The sequence below is a fragment of the Globicephala melas genome, chromosome 19 (assembly GCF_963455315.2).
Source record: "Globicephala melas chromosome 19, mGloMel1.2, whole genome shotgun sequence".
Lineage (NCBI taxonomy): Eukaryota > Metazoa > Chordata > Mammalia > Artiodactyla > Delphinidae > Globicephala > Globicephala melas.
Genome location: NC_083332.1, coordinates 2,725,488 through 2,738,384, shown reverse-complemented (window position 1 = coordinate 2,738,384; position 12,897 = coordinate 2,725,488).

The following is a 12,897-nucleotide window of genomic DNA, read 5'->3' as shown; positions in this document are numbered from 1 at the left end:
GTGCTCTCCTCCATGGCTCCGAAGCTCCCCCCACTCTGCCACCCGCAGTCTCTGCCCGAGAAGGGGCTCCTAGCATGTGGAAACCTTTTCTCCTTCACAGCTCCCTCCCACTGGTGCAGGTCCCGTCCCTATCCTTTTGTCTCTGTTTATTTTTTTTTTCTTTTGCCCTACCCAGGTACGTGGGGAGTTTCTTGCCTTTTGGGAGGTCTGAGGTCTTCCGCCAGCGTTCAGTAGGTGTTCCGTAGGAGTTGTTCCACGTGTAGATGTATTTCTGGTGTATCTGTGGGGAGGAAGGTGATCTCCGCGTCTTACTCTTCTGCCATCTTCCGCTCGTCCCCCGATCCCAAGTTTTGATCTAAGGACAGCCAAAGAAGATCTGGGTAACCTCTTGACAACCTCTTAGGAGGCACAGCACATCTGTAATATGATGTTCAGTATCTTTCAGAAGATCTATCGTAAAGATCTCTGTGAGGTCAACACCAGATGAAACCATGAGTCATGGGTAAGGCTGGGGGCAGTTTCTAGGAAGCCTTATGATTTTGATAAAATAAGAGCCAGCCTTCAGACCTGGAAGCCATAAGAAGACCAGTGATAGACTAGATGTGAGTCTTGTCCTGTCTTGGGACTTTCTGATTCTACCCAATTTTCTTCCATCCTTCTCTTAGGAAAGCAGCCAGCCAAAGGATTAGACCCAGCCAAAGAAAGTGCTCGAGCTAATGTAGATTCCAAGCATGACACTTTGCCATAGAACTGTAAGATCTGGCCAAAGAGATCCATGGACGTGTGTGCAAAGGTTATGGAGAATTAACATACTAAGTACTCTGCTAAGTATATCGTGTTCATTGGCTCATTAAGATGATTAACAAACATCTCTGAGATAGATGTAATTACTCCAACTGAAAGAAATGTAGTATCTGAGACGTTAAGAGGAATTACCAAGATCACGAGTCTAGTCCAAAGTCGCTTAGGTAGCAGAGCGAAGACGCAAGCCAAATGTAGCCAAGTCTAAATGCTGGGATCTTCTCTCATATCTTTTCCATCCCTTGTATGTTCTCCATCCATCTAGAAAGACTCAAATATGTACAGGGACTATCAGTCCAGGAAATACAAATGTGCAAAGTAGTTGCCAGTTGTAGACGAAATGTATATTGAGGTTCACTACGATTCCTCAGCTCATGTTACCTTCCAGACAGTTACAACTTGTCTTATGGGGAAGAGATGTCAGTTTGTCTCCAGTCCTAGCCGAAAATAGATTATTGGGTATCCGTAGTAAACTGTTGCTGATTTTTTTATGTTAATGAGGTCCCAGTGTTTCCAGATCTTCTGATGCGAGAAGAGAAGTCCGGGATCCTGGAATGTTTGTATCTTTCAACTCTTAACGGTTGAAAAATATTTCAAATGAAAAGAACATGGCTTATACTTCAAGGAAAACCATCTTATGGGACAGATTTTGGTTTAGTGATGCTTGCTTTAAACCTCTGGCATGAAATGAGAGGGTACTGGGGCGGGCAGGCAGGTGTGTGTGTGTGTGTGTGTGTCTGTGGCTATGCAGTAGGACCTGGTAGGCGATAGAGAAACTTGGCTAGGACATCTCACACACCCACCTTTTTTGAAAACTGAAAATTGCTTTTTTTTTAGTTATAATTAACACACAATATTATGTTAGTTTCAGGTGTATGACGTAGTGATTCGATATTTTTATGCATTATGAAACAATCACCGCAGTAAGTCCAGTTACTATCCGTCACCATTCAAAGTTATTACAATATTATTGACTATATTCCTTATGTGTGCATTACATCCCTCTGACTTATTTATTGTATAGCTGGAAGTTTGTACCTCTTAATCTATTTAACCTGTTTTGTTCAACCCTCCCAGCCCCCTCCCCCTCTGTGTACCAGTTTGTTTTCTGTATCTATCTGCTTTTCAGATCTGCTCCCTGAAGATGTGTTTATAGTCAGAAAATATAAATCTAATAAATAGCAAAGCATATAAAGAGAACACAAAAAATTAGAAAAAGTCACCTGAAATTATCCCACCCTGAGCTATATCCAGTAGCTTATAATAGCCGTATCCTTCAGGAATAGCCATATCCTTCAGCCGTATCCTTTCTTTTTTTTAATTTATTTTTATTTATTTATTTAGGCTGCTTTGGGTTTTTGTTGCTATGCACGGGCTTTCTCTAGTGGTGACGAGCGGGAGCAACTGTTCGTTGCGGTGCGCGGGCTTCTTGTTGCGGTGCTTCTCTTGTTACGGAGCACAGGCTCTAGGCACATGGGCTTCCCTAGCTGTGGAACGTGGGCTCAGTAGTTGTGGCACACGGGCTCTAGAGCACAGGCTCAGTAGTTGCGGTGCATGGGCTTAGTTGCTCCGCAGCATGTGGGATCTTCCAGGATCAGGGCTCGAACCCTTGTCTCCTGCATTGGCAGGCAGATTCTTAACTACTGCTCCAACAGGGAAGCCCCCTTCAGGAACTTTCTAAGCAGGTAGGCAGATACAAATGTACCCAAACGGAGTCATACTATACGTTTCATTTTTTAAAATTTTATTCATTTATTTTTGCTGCATTGGGTCTTTGTTGCTGTGCGTGGGCTTTCTCTAGTTGTGGCGAGCGGGGGCTACTCCTCATTGCGGTGTGCGGGCTTCTCACTGTGGTGGCTTCTCTTGTTGCAGAGCACAGGCTCTAGGCACACAGACTTCAGTAGTTGTGGCTCACGGGTTCTAGAGCACAGGCTCAGTAGTTCTGGCACACGGGCTTAGTTGCTCCGCATGTGGGATCTTCCCAGACCAGGGCTCGAACCCTTGTCCCCTGCATTGGCAGGTGGATTCTTAACCACTGTGCCACCAGGGAAGCCCCTACATTTAATTTTTGAGCCACTTTTTACCACCAAACTTCATAAACCTTTTCAAATCAGGTTAAAAGCATATTAAATCTTCCCAGTTCTGGGTCTCCCTCCCAAGAGGTAACAGTTTACCAGTTTCCATAGGTATCCTTCCAAAGTTTGTACAATGAACTCACATCAATATATTTCGACAGGAGAGTAATAGGAGTAGTGAAGCTCTCATATGTAAAAAGCTTCAAGTAGTAAGTTCTGTTAGAGAACCTGCCTTTTCCCTGTCAGGGAACTATATCTACCCCACTGTGTAACAGCTACCTTCTGCTGTTCTCATGGGAAGGGTCCATTGTGTACCTTTGTAATTTGTTCGGGTCAGTCCACTCCATTCCCCTATGGGTGAGGCCACAAGGCCACTGAGGCGTGGACAGTGACAACCCACTGCCTCAAAAACTGACGCTGTGTACCAGCTACTTCCCGTAGAGGGACAGCAGTGGGAGGATGAACAAAATGTGAGAATATCCCTCCTCACCTATCCTTACGGCCTCCCTTGGTTAAGGGCATAGACGCTTGAGTCCTCTAGACCAAGCTTCAAACCCCAGTCATGTTTACTAAAGAGGTAACTTTGGGAGGGCTCTTTTTTTTTTTTTAAAAAAAGAACATCTTTATTGAGGTGTAATTGATACACAGAAATCTGCACGTTTTTAAGGCACACAGTCTGAACTTGGACACAGAAACCTGTGAAACCACCACCACGATAAAGCTAATAAATACACTCATCGCCTCCCAAAGCTTCCTTGGGCTTCTCTTTTTTTTGTGGTAGGAACATTTAACATAAATCTGCCCACTTAAATTTTTAAATGCATAATGTGGTATTGTTGACCATGAACAGTATACTGTACAGCAGATCTCTAGAATGTACTTATCGTTTAAAAAATTAATTAATTAATTTATGGCTGCATTGGGTCTTCGTTGCTGCACGCAGGCTTTCTCTAGTTGTGAGCTCGCAGGCTCTAGAGTGCAGGCTCAGTAGTTGTGGCGCATGGGCTTAGTTGCTCCGCGGCATGTGGGATCTTCCTGGACCAGGGCTCGAACCCGTGTCCCCTGCACTGGTAGGCGGATTCTTAACCACTGCGCCACCAGGGAAGACCCTAGAATGTACTCATCTTGCATGAATGTAAACTTTCAAAAAAAAGTTTTATTGGAGTATAGTTGATTTACAGTGTTGTGTTAGTTTCAGGTGTATAGCATAGTGATTCAGTTATATGTATACATATATTCATTCTTTTTCATATTCTTTTCTCATATAGGTTATCACAGAATGTTGGGTAGGGTTCTTTGTGCTATACAATAGGTCCTTGTTGGTTATCTGTCTTATGTATAGTAGTGTGTGTATGTTAATCCCAAGCTCCTAATTTATCCCTCCCCCCACATTTCCCCTTTGATAACCATAAGTTTGTTTTCAAAATCTGAGTCTGTTTCTGTTTCGTAAGTAAGTTCATTTACATCATTTTTAAATTAGATTGCACATATGAGTGGTATCATATGATATTTGTCTTTCTCTGTCTTACTTCACTTAGTATGAAAATCTCTAGGTCCATCCATGTTGCTGCAAATGGTATTATTTCATTTTTCTTATGGCTGAGTAATATTCCATTGTATGTATGTACCACATTTTCTTTATCCATTCCTCTGTCGATGGACGTTTAGGTTGTTTCCATATCTTGGCTATTGTAAGCAGTGAGACAGTGAACATTGCGGTGCATGTATCTTTTCAAATTATGGTTTTCTCTGGATATACACCCAGGAGTGGGATTGCTGGATCATATGGTAGCTCTATTTTTCATTTTTTAAGGAACATCCATACTGTTCTCCATAGTGGCTGCACCAATTTACATTCCCACCAACAGTGTAGGAGGGTTCCCTTTTCTCCACACCCTCTCCAGCATTTATTGTTTGTAGATTTTTTCATGATGACCATTCTGACCAGTGTGAGGTGGTACTTCATTGTGGTTTTGATTGGCATTTCTCTGATAATTAGTGATGTTGAGAATCTTTTCATGTGCTTTTGGGGCATCTGTATGTCTTCTTGGAGAAATGTCTGTTTAGGTCTTCTGCCCACTTTTTGATTGGGTTTTTTTTTTTTTTTTTGGTGGTACACGGGCCTCCCACTGTTGTGGCCTCTCCCGTTGCGGAGCACAGGCTCTGGATGCGCAAGCCCAGTGGCCATGGCCCACAGGCCCAGCCGCTCCACAGCACGCGGGCTCCTCCCGGACCGGGGCACAAACCCGCGTCCCCCGCATTGGCAGGCGGATCCCCACCACTGCGCCACCAGGGAAGCCCGGGTTGGTTATTTTTTTGATGTAGAGCTGCGTTAAACAGGCTCACTATTTAAAATGTCTGGAAATAAAGCTATGTCAAAAAAACCACAACCCTTCCAAATCACACCTTCAAAATGTAACTACAGTTAATATTTAATTGGTCTCCTAAACATCAATTAGGTGACTTCTAAGTAAAAATTGTTACTAGAGTGTTCAAGTTTAGAAGTAAACTAAAGTGAAGAAATTATATGACAGATCTTTTTTAAAAAATGATGAACAGTTTGGTCCTTAAAATTCCCTTCTACTATCGAATAGAAAATTTATTAAGTTCATTGAACTTCGTTTTTCTAGCTTTATTGAGGCATAACTGACAAAAATATATATCTTTAAGGTGTACAACGTGATGATTTGATACATGTATACATTGTGGAACGATTACATATCAAACTATGTATTTTCTTGATTAAACATTATAGTATGGATTCACTTCTGGCTATGAAAGATGTGTCATGTTTTTCCTTTGCCTCCTTCACATTGCTTATGTAGAATCTATATTGTCAAGAAATAAAATATTGGCTCTTGACGGCAATTGTAAATATCTCCTCGGTTGAGCTCATTTCCATATCCCAGGCCCTGCAGTGTTGAATATTCCTATGACTTCATGGATGCTGGATTCCTTGATTTAACTTTGTTTGCCCAAATGATATTTCGACTAGGCATAATACTCTTTAGTCATTCCTTTTAGTGCTGTAGGAATTGCTTCCATGTCTTCTGGCATTAAATATTTCTGGAGGAATCTTAGGAAAGCATGTTACAGGTTGTTTTCCTTCTTTTTAAAATTATTTATTTATTTGTCTGGGCCAGGTCTTAGTTGCAGCGTGCAGGATCTTTATTTGCAGCATACGGGATCTTTAGTTGTGGCATGTGGGATCTAGTTCCGGGACCAGGGATCCAACCCAGGCCCCCTGCATTGGGAGTGTGGAATCTTAACCACTGGGCCACCAGGGAAGTCCCTGTTTTCTTTCTTAATACATTTTGTTTCTGCAGAATCCAAAGGAAAAGAAATCCTTCCAAAAGTTGGAGACCTTCATAGAAGTGTATCACAGTGTTGATTATTTTCTTTTCAAAAATTTAATTTGTATTTACACATTTAGTCATTAATGACAAGGATTTTCTTCCCTAACATTTTCTGTTTATGCTCTCTATTTTGAAGAAATAAATTATCCTTGTCTTCCTGTACCTTTCTCTTCGATAGCTATTGTTTTCTCTAAATTCTTTGGACGTTTTCTTCTATAGTCAATGCATTTATCTCTAGCCTTTTAAACTTGGTAGCCATTTAACTATCAACCATGTCCCTATTTCTAATATTAAAGCTGTATTAGTGTGCTCTTGGTCACTAATTTCCCTAGTTCTGCAATATCCCATTTCAATTCAGGTCACTATGTTTATTTTATATTTTAGATCTTTATAAATTATGTTGTATGTTGTTTGAAGAAATGGTGGAAAGCTTTTTTCCTTGAGTGCTCCTCTTCTGAATTATGTTTTCATTATGTTTGTGTTACAGAGTTGTCCTGTCATTTTGTTTCTTTGGGTTTTTTTCCCTTAGACACATCTTTTATCTATTTATTTTTTATTGTGGTAAGAACAGTTCACATAGATCTTCCCTCAACAAAATTTTATTTATCTATTTGGCTGCACTGGGTCTTATGCGGCATGCGGGGGCATGCAGGATCTAGTTCCCTGACCAGGGGTTGAACCTGGGCCCCCTGGGAGGGCAGAGTCTTAACCGCTGGACCACCAGGAAAGTCCCTACCCTCAACAAAATTTTAAATGTATAATACAGTATTGTTAACTATAGGCACTACGTTTTATAGCAAATCTCTAGAACTTACTCGGTTTTTAAAAAATAAATTTATTTATTTTTCGCTGCTACTCTTCGTTGCAGTGCCATGCTTCTCATTGTGGTGGCTTCTCTTGTTGCAGAGCATGGGCTCTAGGTGCATGGGCTTCAGTAGTTGTGGCATGCAGGCTCAGTAGTTGTGGCTCATGGACTCTAGAGCACAGGTTCTGTAGTTGTGGCACATGGGCTTAGCTGCTCTGTGGCATGTGGGATCTTCCCAGACCAGGGCTCGAACCCGTGTCCCTGCATTGGTAGGTGGATTCTTAACCACTGTGCCACCAGGAAAGTCCCTGGAACTTACTCATTTTTAATTGAAGTATAGTGTATGTGCAATATTATATGCTACGGGTGTACAATATAGTGATTCACAATTTTTAAAGTTTATACTCCATTTATAGTTATTGTAAAACATTGGCTATATTCGCAGTGGGGTGTATGCATATCCTGTGGCTTATTTTATATCAAATGCTTTGTACCTCTTAGTCTTCCACCCCTATACTGTCCCTACTGCTTCCCTCTGCCCACTGGTGATCACTAATTTGTTCTCTGTATCTGTGAGTCTGCTGCTTTTTTGTTATATTCATTAGTTTGTTGTATTTTTTTAGGTTCCACATATAAGCGATATCATACAGTATTTGTCTTTTTCCGTGACTTATTTCACTTAGCAAAATGCCCTCCAAGTCCATCCATGTTGCTGCAAATGGCAAAATTTTATTCTTTTTTATGGCTGAGTAGTATTCCATTGTATACATATCAATCACATCTTCTTTCTTTATCCGTTCATCAGTTGATGGGCACTTAGGCTGCTTCCATATCTTGGCAATTGTAAATAGTGGAACTATCAACATTGGGGTACATGTATCTTTTTGAACTTAGTGTTTTTGTTTTTTGGGGGTTATATATATCCAGGAATGGAATTGCTGGATCATATGGTAGTTCTATTTTCAGTTTTTTGAGAAACCTCCATTCTGTTTCCCACAGTGGCTGCACTAATTTACATTCCCACCAACAGCATAGAACGGTTCCCTTTTCTCCACATCCTCGTCAGCATTTGTTATTTGTGTGGGTTTTAGTTTTGTTTTGTTTTTATGATAGCCATTCTGACAAGTGTGAGGTGATAACTCATTGTGGTTTTGATTTGCATTTCCCTGATGATTAGCAATATTGAACATCTTTTCATTTGCCTGTTGGCCATCTGCATTTCCTCTTTGGAAAAATATCTGTTTAGTTTTTCTGCCCATTTTTTAATTGGGTTTGATTTTTTTTTGATGTTGAGTTGTATGAGCTGTTTATATATGTTGGATATTAACCCCTTTTGGGTCATATCGTTTGCAAATATTTTCTCCCATTCAGCAGGTTGTCTTTTCATTTTGTCAATAGTTTCCTTTGTTGTGCAAATGCTTTTGAATTTAATTAGTTACCATTTGTTTCTTTTTGCTTTTATATCCTTTGCTATCGAAAATGAATCCAGAAAAATATTGGTATAATTTATGTCAAAGAGTGTTCTGCCTATGTTTTCCTCTAGCATTTTTATGGTATCCAGTCTTACATTTAGGTCTTTAATTCATTTTGAATTTATTTTTGTGTATGGTATTAGAGACTATTCTAATTACATTCTTTTCCATGCAGCTGTCCAGTTTTCCCAGCACCACTTGTTGAAGAGACTGTCTTTCCTCCATTGTGTATATTGCCTCTTTTGTCATAGATTAATTGACCATAAGTGTGTGGTTTTACTTCTGGGATCTCTATTCTGTTCTATTGATCTGTGTGTCTGTTTTTGTGCCAGTACCATGCTATTTTGATTTCTTTAGCTTTGTAGTATAGTTAGAAGTCAGGGAATGTGATTCCTCCCGATCTGTTCTTCTTACTTAAGATCTTTTTGGTTACTTGGGGTTTTTTGTGTTTCTATACAAATTTTTAAAATTTTATTTATTTTATTTATTTATTTTTGGTTGTGTTGAGTCTTCGTTGCTGCATGTGGGCTTTCTCTAGTTGCGGCGAGTGGGGGCTACTCTTTGTTGTGGTGCACGGGCTTCTCATTGCAGTGGCTTCTCTTGTGGAGCACAGGCTCTAGGCACGTGGGGCTTCAGTAGTTGTGGCATGTGGGTTCAGTAGTTGTGGCTTGTGGGTTCTAGAGTGCAGGCTCAGTGGTTGTGGTGCACTGGCTTAGTTGCTCCACAGCATGTGGGATCTTCCCGGACCAGGTATCAAACCCGTGTCCCCTGTATTGGCAGGCAGATTCTTAACTACTGTGTCACCAGGGAAGCTCCACCATATCTTCTTTATCCATTCATCTGTTGATGGACGTTTAGGTTGTTTCCATGTCTTGGCTATTGTGAATAGTGCTGCTATGAACATAGGGCTGCATGTATCTTTTTGAATTACAGTTTTGTCCAGATATATGCCCAGGAGTGGGATTGCAGGATCATATGGTAACTCTATTTTTAGTTTTTTGAGGAACCTCCATACTGTTTTCCATAGTGGCTGCACTAACTTACATTCCCACCAACAGTGTAGGAGGGTTCCCTTTTTTCCACACCCTCTCCGGCATTTGTTATTTGTAGACTTCTTAATGATGGCCATCCTGACCAGTGTGAGGTGATACCTCATTGTATGCAATTGTTTTGATTTGCATTTCTCTAATAGTAAGTGATGCTGAGCATCTTTTCATATGACTGTTGGCCATCTGTATGTCACCTTTGGAGAAATGTCTATTTAGGTTTTCTGCCCATTTTTTGATTGGGTGGGTTTTTTGTTGCTGAGTTGGATGAGCTGTTTGTACAATATAGTTTGGAAATTAAGCCCTTGTTGGTCGCATCATCTGCAAATATTTTCTCCCATTCCATAGGTTGTTTTCATTTTGTTTATGGTTTCTTTTGCTGTGCAAAAACTTGTAAGTTTGATTAGGTCTCAGGAGACTGACCTGAGAAAACATAAGTATGATTTATGCCAGAGAATGTTTTGTCTATGTTCTCTTCTAGGAGTTTTATGGTGTCATGTCTTACGTTTAAGTCTTTAAGCCATTTTGAGTTTATTTTTGTGTATGATGTGAGGGTGTGTTCTAACTTCATTTATTTACCTGTGGCTGTCCAGCTTTCCCAATACCTCTTGCCGAAGAGACTGTCTTTTCCCCATTGTATATTCTTGCCTCCTTTGTAGAAGATTAATTGTAGGTGTGTGGGTTTATTTCTGGGCTTTCTATCGGTTCTGTTGATCCATGTCTGTTTTTGTGCCAATACCATGCCATTTTGATTACTGTAGCTTTGTAGAATTGTCTGCAGTCTGGGAGGGTTATGACTCCAGCGTTGTTCCTTTTCCTCAGGATTGCTTTGGCAATTCTGGGTCTTTTATGGTTGCACATAAATTTTAGGATTATTTGTTCTAGTTCTGTGAAAAATGTCATGGGTAATTTGATAGGGATCACATTAAATCTATAGATTGCTTTGGGTAGTCTGGCCATTTAAATGACATTAATTATTTCAATCTAAGAGCATGGGATGTCTTTCTATTTCTTTGAATCACCTTCAGTTTTCTTTATCAATGTTTTATAGTTCTTAGCATGTAAGTCTTTAACCTCCTTGGTCAGGTTTATTGCTAAGTTTTGTTTTATTTTGTTTTGGTGTGATTTTAAAAGGTACCGTTTGTTTTGTTTGTTTGTTTGTTTACATTCCCTATCTAATACTTCATTGTTAGTGTAAGGAAATGCAACCAATTTCTGTATGTTAATCCTGTATCCTGCTACCTTGCTGAATTTATAGTTATAGTAGGTTTTGTGTTGAGTCTTTAAGGTTTTCTATATGTACTATCATGTCATCTACATGTAATGACAATTTAACCCCTTCCCTTCCTATATGAATACTTTTATTTCTTTTTTTTTCTTTTGTCTTATTGCTGTGGCTAGGATTTCCAATACTGTATTGAATAGAAGTGGTGAGACAGGGCATCCTTTTCTTGTTCCAGATTTTAGCAGGAATGCTTTCATCTTTTTACCATTGATTATTATATTGGCTGTGGGTTTGTCATAAATAGCTTTTATTATGTTGAGATATATTCCCTCTGTACCCACTTCAGTAAGAGTTTTTATCATGAATGGATGTTGAATTTTATCAAATGCTTTTTCTGCATCTGTTGAGGTGATCATGTGGTTTTTGTCTTTTGTTGAATGTGGTGTATCACATTCATTGATTTCTGTATGTTGAACTATCCTTGTGACCCTGGGATGAATCCAAGTTGCTTGTGGTATATAACCTTTTTTATGTGTTGTTGGATTCAGTTTGCTAATATTTTGTCAAGAATCTTTGCATCTATATTCATCAAAGTTATTAATCTGTAATTTTCTTTTTTGGTGGCATCTTTGTCTGGTTTTGGTATCAGGGTGATGGTGGCTTCATAGAATGTCTTTGGGGGTGTTCCCTCCTCCTCAGTCTTTTGGAAGAGTTTAAGAAGGATCAGTGTAAGTTCTTCTTTATATGTTTGGTAGAATTCACCTGTGAAGCCATCTGGTTCTGGACTTTTGCAGGGAGTTGTTTTTTTTCTGTACGTGGGCCTCTCACTGTTGTGGCCTCTCCCATTGCAGAGCACAGGCTCCGGACGTGCAGGCTCAGTGGCCATGGCTCATGGGCCTAGCCACTCCGCGGCATGTGGGATCCTCCCGGACTGGGACACGAACCCGTGTCCCCTGCATTGGCAGGCGGACTCTCAACCACTGCACCAACAGGGAAGCCCCTGTAGGGAGTTTATAAAATTATTATTACAAGTTCTATTTCACTTCTAGTGATTGGTCTTTTTAAATTGTCTACTATTTCTTGATTCAATTGTGGTGGGCTGTATGTTTCTAGAAACTTGTCCATTTCTTCTAGGTTGGCGAATTTGTTAGTGTATAATTGTTCATAATATTTACTTACTTTTTATTGTATTTCTGTGGTATTGGTTGCTGTTTCTCCTTTTCCATTTCTTTTTTCTTTTGGCTGCGTTGGGTCTTCGGTGCTGCGTGTGGGCTTTCTCTAGTTGCAGCAAGTGGAGGCTACTCTTCATTGCGGTGTGTGGGCTTCTCATTTGCAGTGGCTTCTCTTGTTGTGGAGCATGGGCTCTAATGCATGGGCTTCAGTAGTTGCAGCACATGGGCCCTAGAGCACAGGGGCTTCAGTAGTTACGGTGTGTGGGCTTGGTAGTTGTGGCACACAGGTTCTAGGACATGGGGGCTTCAGTAGTTGTGGCTCATGGGTTCAGTAGTTGTGGCTCACAGGCTCTAGAGCACAGGTTTAGTAGTTGTGGCACACAGGCTTAGTTGCTCTGCGGCATGTCGGACCTTCCTGGACCAGGGATCAAACCCGTGTCCCCTGCATTGGCAGGTGGATTCATAACCAATGCACCATGAGGGAAGTCCCCTTTCATTTCTTATTTTGTTTATTTGGGTTCTCTCTTTTCTTCTTGGTGAGTCTGGTCAGAGGTTTGTCAATTCTTTTACCCTTTCAAGAAACCAGCTCTTGGTTTTATTGATATTTTCTATGGTTTTTTAAATCTGTATTTTATTTATTTCTCCTCTGATCTTTATTATTTCCTCCCATCTGCTGACTTTAGGTTTTGTTTCTTCTTTTCTTGTTCTTCAAGGTTGTAGGTTAGGTTGTTTGAGATTTTTCTTGTTTTTTTGAGGAAGGCCTGTATTGCTGTGCACTTCCCTCTAAGCACTGCTTTGCTGCATCCTGTAGATTTTGTGTGGTTGTTTTCATTGTCATTTATCTGAAGGTATTTTTAAATTTCCTCTTTGATTTCATCATTGACCCATTGATATTTTTTAGAAGCTTGTTGTTTAGTCTCCTTGTAATCATTTTTTTTCTCATTT